The sequence below is a fragment of the Mastomys coucha genome, unplaced genomic scaffold, assembly GCF_008632895.1.
Source record: "Mastomys coucha isolate ucsf_1 unplaced genomic scaffold, UCSF_Mcou_1 pScaffold8, whole genome shotgun sequence".
In the NCBI taxonomy this organism is placed as follows: Eukaryota; Metazoa; Chordata; class Mammalia; order Rodentia; family Muridae; genus Mastomys; species Mastomys coucha.
In genome coordinates, this window is record NW_022196914.1 from 49005338 (window position 1) to 49017558 (window position 12221).

Consider the following 12221-nt stretch of genomic DNA (forward strand, 5'->3'; position numbering starts at 1 on the left):
ACAGGGGTTTGTTTTGGTTGTTTTTGTTTGTTTCTTTGTTTTTTGGAGGGGAAACTGGGAATGAAGAAGTTTACATGTAAATAAAGAAAAAAATGCAATAAGGTAAGGCCTTATTATATCAAGGCTGAACAAAATTCACTAGAACAAAAGGGATCCCAAAAGGAGGCAAAATACCAAAAATGCCCCCACTTCCACTGCTAGGAGTCCCACAAGAATATTGAGATATAAAACCATTCAGGGTTCATAATTGTTGCTTTAGTCTCTTTGAGACCCTATGCACCTTAAAAGAAGAGAGCAACACCCATGGGTACCACTTGGCCTGCCACATGAGTTCGGAGCAGAACTAAGCATATCCTTTCCTATTGAGGTCAGACAAGGCAGTCCAGATAAGAAAAAAGGATCCAAGGGATGGGTGTAAGCATCTGCATCTGCCTCATTCAGCTCCCGTTGGGCCTTTCAGAGGACAGACATGCTAGGCTCCTGTCTGTAAGCACATCATAACACCAGTAATAGGGAGTAAGGTCTTGGTGCCTCCCAATGAAGTAGATTCCAAGTTGGGTCCATTACTGCACTGCCTTTCCTTCAGTCTCTTCTCTAATATTTGTCCATGCAGTACTTTTAGACAGGAACAATTCTGGGTCATAAATTTTGACTAGGGGTGGCAGCCCTATCCCTCCACTTAAGGCACGGTATATCTACTGGAGGTGGATGCTACAAATTCCTCTCCTCTCTTTAGGGCTTTTATCTACAATCATTCTCATTATGTAATGAGAGTCTCTCACACCCCAGGCCTCTGGTACTTCTTTCTAGAGGGACCCTCCCTGCACCTGTCACCAACCGAGGCTGCATATTTCCATTCCTTCTACTGGCTCTTTGGGCTTCTCTTCTATCCCCACAACTCAACACCTGATCCTGTTCTCCTTTTCCCCTCCTGATTAATCCCTTCTCACACCAAGGTCCCTCCCTCCCTAGGCCTTCCTTGATTATTTTCTTTGCCCTTCTAAGTGGGATTGAACCATCCTCACTTTGGTCTTTCTGCTTATTAAACTTCTTAAATACTTTTTGGCTAATGTCCACTTATTCGTAAGATTATACTATACATATCCTTTTGGGTCTGGGTTACCTCACTCAGGATGGTATTTTCTAGTTCCATACATTTTCCTGCAGAACTCATGATATCCATGTTCTTAATAGCTGGTTAGTATTCCATTGTGTTAATAAACCACAATTTTTGTATCCATTCTTCAGTTGAGGGACACCTGGGATTTTTTCAGTTTCTGCTTTTATAAATAAGGCCTTTATAAACATAGTTGAACATGAGTCCCTGTGGTATGGTGGAGCATCTTTTGGATATATGTCCAAGAGTGGTACAGCTGAGTCTTCAGTTAGATCTATTTCCAATTTTCTGAGAACCCAACAGACTGATTTCCAGACTGGTTGTACCAGTTTGAAAACTCACTAGCAATGGAGGACTGTTCCTCTTTCTCCACATCCTCACCCGCATGAGCTGTCACTTGAGTTTTTGATCTTAGTCATTCTGATTGGTATAAGGTGGAATTTCAGGGTTGTTTTGATTTGCATTTCCCTGATGACTAAGGATATTGAACATTTTTTTTTTCATTTTTTATTGGATATTTTCTTTATTTATATTTTAATTGTTATCCCCTTTCTTGGCCCCCACCCCTACCCCAAGAAACCTCCTATCCCATCCCCACTGCTTTCTTTGAGTACTTCTTGGCCATTCGAGAATCTTTAGTGGAGAATTCTTTGTTTAGTTCTGTACTCCAATTTGCAATAGGATTATTTGGTTCTCTGAGGTCTAACTTTTTGAGTTCTTTGTATATTTTGGATATTAACCATCTATTGGATGTAGGGTTCATAAATATCTTTTCCCAATCTTTAAGTTGCTATTTTGTCCTATTGACAGGGTCCTTTGTCCATTTGTCAATTGTTGATCTTAGAGCCTGAGCCACTGATGTACTGTTCAGGAAATTTTCTCCTGTGCCAATGAATTTGAGGCTCTTTCCCACTTTCTCATCTATTAGATTCAGTGTATCTGGTTTGATGATGAGGTCCTTGATTTACTTGGCCTTGAGCTTTGGAGAAGATGGTAAATATGAATATATTTTCATTTGTCTTCATACAGACAGCAAGTTAAACCAGCACCATTTATTGAAAATACTCACTTTTTCCCCTTGTATGTTCTTTGGTTTCTTTGTCAAATATGAAGAGTCCACAAGAGTATGGTTTTATTTCTGGGTCTTCAGTTCTATTCAACTGATTGAACTGTATTAGTATCATGCAGTTCTTATCATTATTGCTCTATAGTACAGCTTGAGGTTAGGTGTGATAATTCCCCAAGAATTTCTTTGATTGTTAGGAATTGTTTTCCCTCTCCTGGATTTTTTGTTTTTCCATATGAAATTGAGAATTTCTCTTTTCATGTGTGTTGAAATTTTGATAGGGATTGTATGGATCTGTAGATTCCTTTTGGTAGGATGGTCATTTTTACTGTGTTAATCCTACCAATTCATGAGCATAAGAGATCTAGCCATCTTCTGAGTGATGTCTTCATTTTCTTTCTTGAAAGAATTGACGCTCTTGTCATGCAGATCTTTGACTTGTTTGCTTAGAGTTAAACAGATATTTTATATTATTGGTGATTATTGTGAAAGGTGTGACTTCCCTATTATATTTCTTAGCCTGTTTATCATTTGTATAAAGGAAGGGTACTGATTTGCTTGAGTTAGTTTTATATCCCTCCCATTTCCTGAAATTATTGTTCAGCATTAGAAGTTCTCTGGTATATTTTGGGGGATTGTTTATGTATACTATCGTAACATCTACAACTTATGATACCTTGACTATTTCCTTTTCAGTTTTTTTCCCCTCAATCTCCTTTGCTTTTCCTATTGCTCTGGCTATAAGTTTGAGTGATATATTGAATATATATAGGGAGAGTGGGCATTCTTGTCTTGTCCCTGATTTTAATGGAATTGCTTCAAGTATCTCTCCATTTAATTTGATATTGGCTGTTGATTTGCTGTATATTGCTTTTATTATGTTTAGGTGTGGGCCTTGAATTCCTGATTTCTCCAATACTTTTTAAATACTTTTTTACAAGGGTTTTTTTTATTTTGTCAAATGCTTTTTCAGCATCTAAAGAGGTGATCATGTGATCTCTTTTATAGTGGATTTTTGTATATTGAACAAACCTTGCATCTCTAGGATGAAGCCTGCTTGTTCGTGGTGAATGATGTTTCTGATGTGTTCTCGGATATTGTTTGCTAGGATTTTAGTAGGTATTTTTGTATCAATATCCATAAGTTAAATTAGTCTGAAGTTTTCTTTCTTTTTTGGGTCCTTGTGTGGCTTAGGTATCAGAGTAACTGCGGTGTCATAGAATGAATTAGGCAGTGTTTCTTCTGTTTCAAATTTATGGAATAGTTTGAAGAGTGTTGGTATTAGGTCTTCTTTGAAGATCTGGTAGAATTATGCACTAAAACCATCTGCCCCTGGTGTTTCTTTTGGTTGGGAGGACTTTAGCAACTTCTTATATTTCCTTTCAGTATATGTGCCTGTTTTGATAGTTTACCTGCTTTTGATTTAACTTTGGTGAATAACATATGTCTAGAACATCTTCTTTTCTTCATGAGATGGGGTTTAAAGACAGCATCTTGCTTTTTAGGTGTATTGGGATACCTCTGGCTTTCTGTTGTGGGAGAACGGGCTTCTAATGGTGTCAAAGTATATTGTCTTCTCTTGGTTATGTTCTCGTTCTTGCCTGTCGCCACTGGTTATATCTGGTGTTAACTGGCCTAGGTGTTCCTGTCTGGAGCCTGTCTCCTGTATCACTGTATTGCACAAGATCCTCTGAATTACCAGTGGCACTGGCTGCAGCAGATCTCCTGGGAGACCTGCAAACTCTAGAGTGTTGAGAACAGCAGAGATGCTGATCTGCCCAGCACCAGCAGAGGTGCAGATCAGAAGGGATATGGGGTTAGTGCAGAAGGAGGGGTTCTGTGTCCACTGGTCTCCTTAGGGGTCCCAGATGCTGTGGTTATTTGGGCGGGTGTCTTACTAGAGCCCTGGCTGCAGCAGATCTTCTTGGAGACCTGCAGTCTGTGGAGTATTGAGAGGGACAGACACACTGATTTGCCTCGGTAGAGGTGCAGACTAGAAGAGCTAGAAGTTCTTTTCTTATACATGATTATTTAGATATCCTGGGTTTTGTTGGTATTGTTGTTATTTGTTTGGTTTTTTTTCTATATGAAATTAAGAATTGTTCTTTCATTGCATATAAAAGAATTATGTTGGAATTTTGATGGGAACAGAATTAAATCTGTAGATTGCTTTTGGTATAATGGCCATTTTTGCTATGTTAACACTATGTTAACACCTTCTGATATCTTTTACAATTTTTTTATTTAGAGCCTTGAAATTCTTGTCATATACATATTTTACTTGCTTGGTTAGAGTTATATCAAAAGAATTTATATTATTTGGGCTATTATCATAGATATTTTAACCCCATTTTCTTTCTTTCTCAATTTATATTTTGTATAACTATACCAGGGCTACTGATTTTATTTTAGTTAATTTTGCTTCCAGCAACTTTGTCGCTATCATCTGCAAACATGGAGACTTTGACTTCTTCCTTACCTACTTGTATCCTATGGACATCCTTTAGTTGTGTTATTGATCTAGCTATAACTTCAGGTTCTATATTGAATAGGTAAGAAGAAAGTGGGCAGCATTATTTTCTTCCTGATTTTAGTGGAATTTTATATTACTCTTCCTTTAATTTGATGTTGGCTATTGCTTTGCTGTATATTGACTTTATTATGTTTAGGTATGTGTTTTGTAACCCAGATCTCTCCAAGAGATCATGAAGGTGTGTTGAACTTTGTCAAAGGTCTATTTGGCATTTAATGAGATGATCATTTGTTTTTTTTTGTTTTTGTCTTTGTTTTCCTTTAAGTTTGTTTATATAGTAGATTACATTTATATTGAACCTTTTCTGCATCCCTGGGATGTGGCCTACTACATAAGGGAGATTAATCTGAAATTTTCTTTCTTTGTTGAGTCTGTGTAGTTTAGATCAGGATGACTGTAGCCTCATAGGATGAGTTTGGCAAGGATTCTTTTGTTTGCATTTTGTGGAATAATTTTGGCAGAATTTGTATTCACTCTTATTTGAAAGTCTGGTAGAATTTTGCTCTGAAAACATCTGGCCCTGTGCTTTTTTAAGTTGGTAGATTTTAATGACTGCTTCTATTCCATTACTGGGCTTAGGACTATTTAAATTGTTTATCTGATCTTTATTTAACTTTGGTAATTGGAATGCATTCAGAAAATTATCCATTTCATTTAGATTTTCTAGTTTTCTGGAATACAGGCACTTGTTTGGATTTCCTCAGTGTCTGTGGTTATTTCCCTAATTTTGTTAATTTGAATATTGGCTCTCTGCCTTTCAGCTAAGGGTTTGCTACCTTGCTGATTTCTAAAAACAAACAAACAAACAAACAGTGCTTGCTTAGTTGATTCTTTGTATTATTCTTTTTGTTTCTGATTGATTGATTTTAGGACTGAGTTTGATTATTTCTTTTCATCTACTCCTCTTGGGTATATTTCTTCTTTTTGATCTAGAGCTTTCAGGTGTCCTAGTAAGTCACTAGAATGAGATCTCTTTAATTTCTTTATGAAGGCACTAGGGCTGTGAACTTTCCTCTTAGCAATGGTTTCATGTGTCCCATAAGTTTGGGTATGCACGGTCTTCATTTTCATTGAAATCTAGGATGTCTTTAAATTTTTTTTAATTTCTTCTCTGATTCAGTGTTCATTGAATAGAGACTTATCTAGTTTCCACGAGTTTGAAAGTTCTCTGTTGTTGTTGAAATCCAACTTTAACTCATAGTGATCTGTAAGATTCACAGCTTATATCACTTTTCTTGTATCTGTTGAAGCTTGCTTGTGGCTGTGTATATGTTCAATTCTTGAGAATGTTTCCTGAAATGCAAGAAGAAGGTATATTCTTTTGTGTTTGGATGAAAGATTTTGTAGATATCTGTTAGATACATTTGATTCAAAACCTCTGTTAGTTTCATTATTCCTTTGTTTAGTTTCTGTTTTGGTGTCCTGTCTAATGGTGAGAGTGGGGTGTTGAAGTCTCCCACTATTAATATATGTGATACAATGTGTGATTTCAGATTTAGTAACTTTTCTTTAATGAATGTGGACGTCATTGCATTTAGGCATAAGATGTTCAGAATTGAGACTTCATCTTGGTGGATTTTACCTTTAATGACTCCAAAATGCCATTCCCCATACCTTTAGATTAATTTTGGTTGAAAGTTTTTTTTTTATTATTAGATATTGTAATGGTTATACTAGCTTGTTTTTTGAATTCATTTGCTTGGAAAACCTTTTCTCACAACTTTACTCTGAGGTAATGTCTATCTTTATCACTGAGGTGTATTTCTTATATACAGCAGAATAATATGTCCTGTTTATACATCCACTCTGTTAGCCTGTGTCCTTTCATTGGAGAATTAGGTACTACTGATTGTTAATTCCTTTTATTTTGAGGTTGGTGGTTGTAGTGTGTGTGGTGTGTGTATGTATATCTGTGAGTGTCTTCCTTCTTTTGGTTTTGCTAGTGTGGAGTTATTTCCTGTGTTTTGGGGAGTGTAGTTATCATCCTTAGGTTGGAGATTTTCTTCTAGTATCCTTTGTAGAGCTGGGTTTGTGAGTAGGTATTGTTTAAATTTGCTTTTCCCATCAAATGTCTTGTTTTCTCCATGTATGAGACTGAAAAGTTTGCTGGATATAGTTGTCTGGGCTTACCTCTTAAGTCTCTTTGAGTGTATAAGATATCTTGCCAGGCCTCTCTGGCTTTTAGAGTCTTGGTTGAGAAGTCTGGTATAAATCTGGTATTTCTACCTGTTTTGTTTCTTTGACTTTTCTTCTTGCATCTTTTAATTTTCCTTGTTCTGAACTTTCAATGTTTGGATTACTTTGTGGCAGAAGAACTGAGCATTGGATCTGGTAGTCTTCTTATCCTTCTTCTATTCTTCTTATTATTAAGTTTGATTTTTTCATAATGTTCCAGATTTCTTGGATATTTTGTGTCAGGAACATTTTAGATTTAACATTTTCTTTGACTGACACCAGTTTCTTCAATAATATCTTCAATGGCTGATATTCTTTCTCCCATCTCTTTTACTGTGTGTTATCACCATATCTTTTGATTAATTTCACCATATCTTTTGATTAATTGAAAGTGTATTTTATTAAATGTTATAATAGCTAATCTTTCTTCTTTCTTGGATCCATTTGCTTGGAAAACCTTTTTCCAGAACTTCACTCTGAGGTAATGTCTGTCATTGTCACTGAGGTACATTTCTTGTATTCCTTTTTGCTTTACCTAGATCTTCCATTTCCAGAATCCCTACACTATGTATTTTATTTAATACTCCTATATACATTTTCAGGTCTTGAACAACTTTATTCATTTCCTCCAAATTTTAATTTGTCTTTTCCTGGATTTCTTTAGGGGATTTATTAATTTTACTTTTAACTTAATTTTTTTTTTTTTTTACTTATTCAACTTGACATCCCACTTATTGTCCACTTCCTAGTACACCACTTCTCAGAATCCTTTCGCCAGTCCCATCTGTTTCTCCTCTGAGTAGGTAGGGACCATGTAGATATTCCCACATCCCACTATTTTAAGTCTCTATAAGGCTAGGTGCTTCCTTTCCCACTGAGGCCAGCTAGAAGAGCATATCCATGCACAGCCAATAGCATTTGGACTCATGGAAGAATAGAAGGAAGGATTGCTGGCCCTGAAGGTGATACATAGCAGAAAGACCAACAGAGTCAACTGACCTGCACCATTGGAGCTCTCACATACTGAACCATCAACCAAAGAACATACATGGGCAGGACCTAGGCATCACTGCTCATATGCAGCAGATGTGTAGATTGGTTTTCTGTGGGTCCCAAACAACTGGAGTGTGGGCTATCCCTAAAGCTATTTTCCTTTTAAAGACCTCTATCATCTTACAAAGTTGGTCTTAAGGTCATTTTCTTGTGATTCAGTTGGAATATTCAGGGCTTGGTGTAATAGGATGGCCTAGTTTTGGTGGGGATGTATTGCCCTGGCTGTTGTTGACTGTGTTCTTAAGTTGATGTCTAGACAAATGTTTTGGAGGTGATTATTGGTCTATGTGCCTATTTTCATGTTTATCTTTATGGAGTTGATGTTTTGTTCTTTGGTCTTTGTATCCTCTCTGGTCTTCTGGATGGAGTGAACTTTGTTTGAATGGAACTTCTTTGCCTAAGTTGGAAGCTGGAATTCTTATGGCAGGGTGACCTCTGGTCTTGCAGGGAGTTTCAGCTGAAGTTCTGATGGCCAGTGTAGCCTCTGGTATAGACAGCCATGTGTCCTTCACAAGAGCTGGTGGCATGGATATGGTGATAAGAAAGTGGGGCTCAGGTGGGGTATGCTGGCAAGGCACTGAAAAATTAAGGATGATCCTTCAACAAGCACTACCTGAGGTTGTGTTTGCCTGTTTTATCTCTGGTGTAGCAGAGGGATGCAGCTGGAGATGTGAGCCAGGATGTGGTGATGAGGAGGGGCAGGGTGTTGGGGTAATCTTGGAGGGTACTTAGGAGTGTTGGTGCTCCACAGGGAGTTGGGCTTTACTTGGAGTTCTAGGTACCTGCTGCAGTGTTAGTGGTGCAGCAGGTGGACTTAACAGAACGTTTGTTCAGATTTATAGTTTTATAAGCCTTATTGCTAATGAATGAAAAGCATTTAGCCCTGTACCAAATGTCATTTCTGAATATCTACCTTATTTTCTTAAGTTATGCATGTGTGTGTGTCTGTATGGGGTTATCTATGTAAGTGCAGAATGCTACAAGAAGGTGTTAGTTCCCTTGGAACCTTGAGATATACGTATTTGTGAGCTGCCTGACATGGATGTTAGGTTAAAACTCAGGTCCTCTGGAAAAGCCAGATATAGTGCTAAAGACTAAACAATTTCTCCAGTGCCAGGTATCAAATTTTCAAATTTGCCTAGTTATCAGGGGTTTGCTTTCTATAACCGCGTTGCTTTTTGTAACTTTGTCCTTTTTAAGTCCCTCTACAGGTTGAACCAAACTGTTCCACTGCATAATCTTTCCTTTTCTACTTCTGTCTTGAATCATGAGTACTTTGCCATCTATTTTAGTGATATGCATACAGACACAATTTTTATGACTTAAAATTTAAGGTTCTACTGGTATGCCCTCTCAGAGGTATAATACAGTATTTTCATACTCTACCCTCTGCTTTTTAGATGGATGAGGACTGTAGTGTGATGATTATTAGTTTGAACTTAAATATGTTTGTTATCATGGAATATTTTCCCATATTTCCTAATATGCAAATATAAAAGGACAATTTTATATTCTGTTTATTTATTTATTGCCCAGAGTGTATGCTGTAACTTATTTAACAAGTGACAATCATTAAATATATTTAATCATCAAGACCTGTAAGAGAATACTTTTAAATTCAGAAAAATATCATTTTTATGCATTCATGTCTAGTTACCAATAAAATCCACTTGTTTTTTCTTCAAAATAGAAAATTTTACAATTTATTTTCACTTTTCAATGTCAACAAGTACCTTAATTTTTAACAATAGAAAATAATTATGATAATTTAATCAAAAAAAGATGAAAAATATACTCATTCCGCAAAGGAATTCTTTTTCTATTGCACCAATTTGTTCATAGTTCATGGTCTTTGAGCCACAGGATCTTCTTACAACCCTAAAAACAAAACAACTTCCTTGCTATGTTATTTTCCACATTACCTAGATTATTTTCTATAGTTCTTTATAATTGTAAAAAATAAATTAAATTAAAAGCTGAAAATTAAAATTTTAGTGTATGGACAGTGAACCATTAAACTCTACCTAGCATTTGCATAGTACATATTTTTGGATGTGTGCATGAGGTTGTTGGAAAATACTGATTAGCATGAGATCTCAGTTTCTCTATTTGAGAAATAAATCGGTATTTGACAAACATTATTTTGAAAGAAGTATTTTTAATATACCCTCTTATCATGAACAGCTTTGTTTTTAAAATGATTATTTTATGGGTGACCAAGTTTTATGATCAAACAACACTATGCATTATAAAAAGAAGAACATATATAAATAAAGGGGAAAAGTTCACATCTAAACAACAATTTCTGTGTTTATTCAATCTAATTGTCTGTTCAATGGATACTAGAAAACTTTACCAACAAAGACCAATTCTTCCTCAAACCACTCTCTATATTCACAATTCATAAAATTACTATATTAAAAATGCACCTGTTCTTTCTCCTGCTTTTTTCAACTTAATCATAGAACATTAATGGAATATTCCTTCAAAATATCAATAGAATGTAGGATTATTTTCAAATGTGTGTATATACTTACAACAGTGACTAATAACTTGAAACTTAAAGAGGCATCACTTATGAAAGAAAGAAGGATGTCATAGATAGGAAGGTAATAATTGGTGAAGATAAATATAATATATGACAAATATGCATAAAATGTCATAATGAAATTCATGATCTTAGAGTGAATGAAAATTATTAGTGCTCTCTTCAGTGTCTATAGAACCCTCTTTTCTTCCTTCGCAGTGACCCAACAGCTAGAAATTCACCATGTCTATTCTCAATATCCGTGCCAGAGAGATCTTTGATTCCAGTGGGAATCCCACTGTTGAGGTGGATCTGTACACTGCAGAAGGTCTCTTCTGAGATGCAGTGCCCAGCGATGCTTCCACTGGAATTTACGAGGCCCTAGAATTCAGAGAGAATGATAAGACCTGCTTCATGGGGAAGGGTGTCTCTCAGGCTGTTGAGTACCTGCTCTGCTTAGCGAGAAAGTGAATGTTGTAGAACAAGAGAAAGTTGACCAGCTGATGATCGAGATGGACAGCACTGAGAATTAATCAAAATCTGGTACAAATGCCATCCTGGGAATGTCCCTGGCTGTCTGCAAAGCTGGTGCAATGAAAAAGGGTGTGCCCCTTTACTGTCACATTGCTTGATTTGGCTGGCAACCCTGAAGCCATCCTGCCAGTCTCAGCTTTCAATGTGATCAATGGCAATTCTCATGCTTGGAACAAGCTTGCCATGCAAGAGTTCATAATCCTGCCTGTGAGGGTATCCTGTTTCTGTGAAGTCATGGGCATTGGAGCAGAGGTTTACCCACAACAGGAAGAACATCATCAAAGAGAAGTACAGCAAGGATGTCACCAATGTGGGTGATGAGAGCAGATTCACACCTAACATCCTGGAGAACAAAAAAGCACTGGAGCTGCTCAAGACTGCAATTGCCAAGGCCGGTTACACTGACCAGGTTGTCATAGGCATGGATGTGGCTGCCTCTGAGTTCTATAGGTCTAGCAAGTATGACCTCGACTTCAAGTCTCCAGATGACTCCAGCAGGTACATCACACCTGACCAGCTGGCTGACTTGTACAAGTCCTTCATCCAGGACTACCCAAGCAGTGTCCATTGAAGATCCCTTTGACCAGGACAACTGGGATGCCTGGCAGAAGTTCACAGCTAGTGCAGGCATCCAGGTGGTGGGCGATGACCTCACAGTGACCAGCCCTAAGTGGATAGCCAAGGCTGCAGGCAAGAAGACCTGCAGCTGCATCCTGCTCAAAGTGAACCAGTTCAGCTCTGAAACCAAGCCTCTTCAGGTGTGTAAGCTGACCTGGAGCCACTGGCTGCATAGATCTTCTTTCCCTGATGTCATCCAGGAGGCTCAAGGCTGTCCCAGTGCTTGCCCCTCCCATGACACTGCTTCTTTAGACATTCACAACCTGACCACCAGGAACCCTGGTGGAGATCCCAGCTTTGTCATTATGTGATTGATCTGAATCATTTTTCTGTCACCTGACTTCCCAGCTCCTGTCTACAGCCCTCAGAACTGCAGTATAATCTCTATGGTGCCCACCATCAAGACCCCTCCCCCAGTGGTTTACATGCAAAATTAAAAGGTGCAGAAGCACCCCCCACCAAAAAAAAAGCAAAAGAAAAAGAAAATTCAGACAAAATGACAAAACTAAGTGTAGTCGTTTGAATATGCTTGGCATCTGGGAACTGGCACTATTGGAGGTGTGGCCTTATTAGAAGAGCTGTGGTCTTGTTGTATGTT

General features: G+C 37.5%; 1 pseudogene; it reads left to right on the forward strand.

The window, feature by feature from the left end:
* Positions 1–10714: 10714 nt before the first annotated feature.
* LOC116083292 lies at positions 10715–11934 on the forward strand (annotated as a pseudogene).
* Positions 11935–12221: the final 287 nt, after the last annotated feature.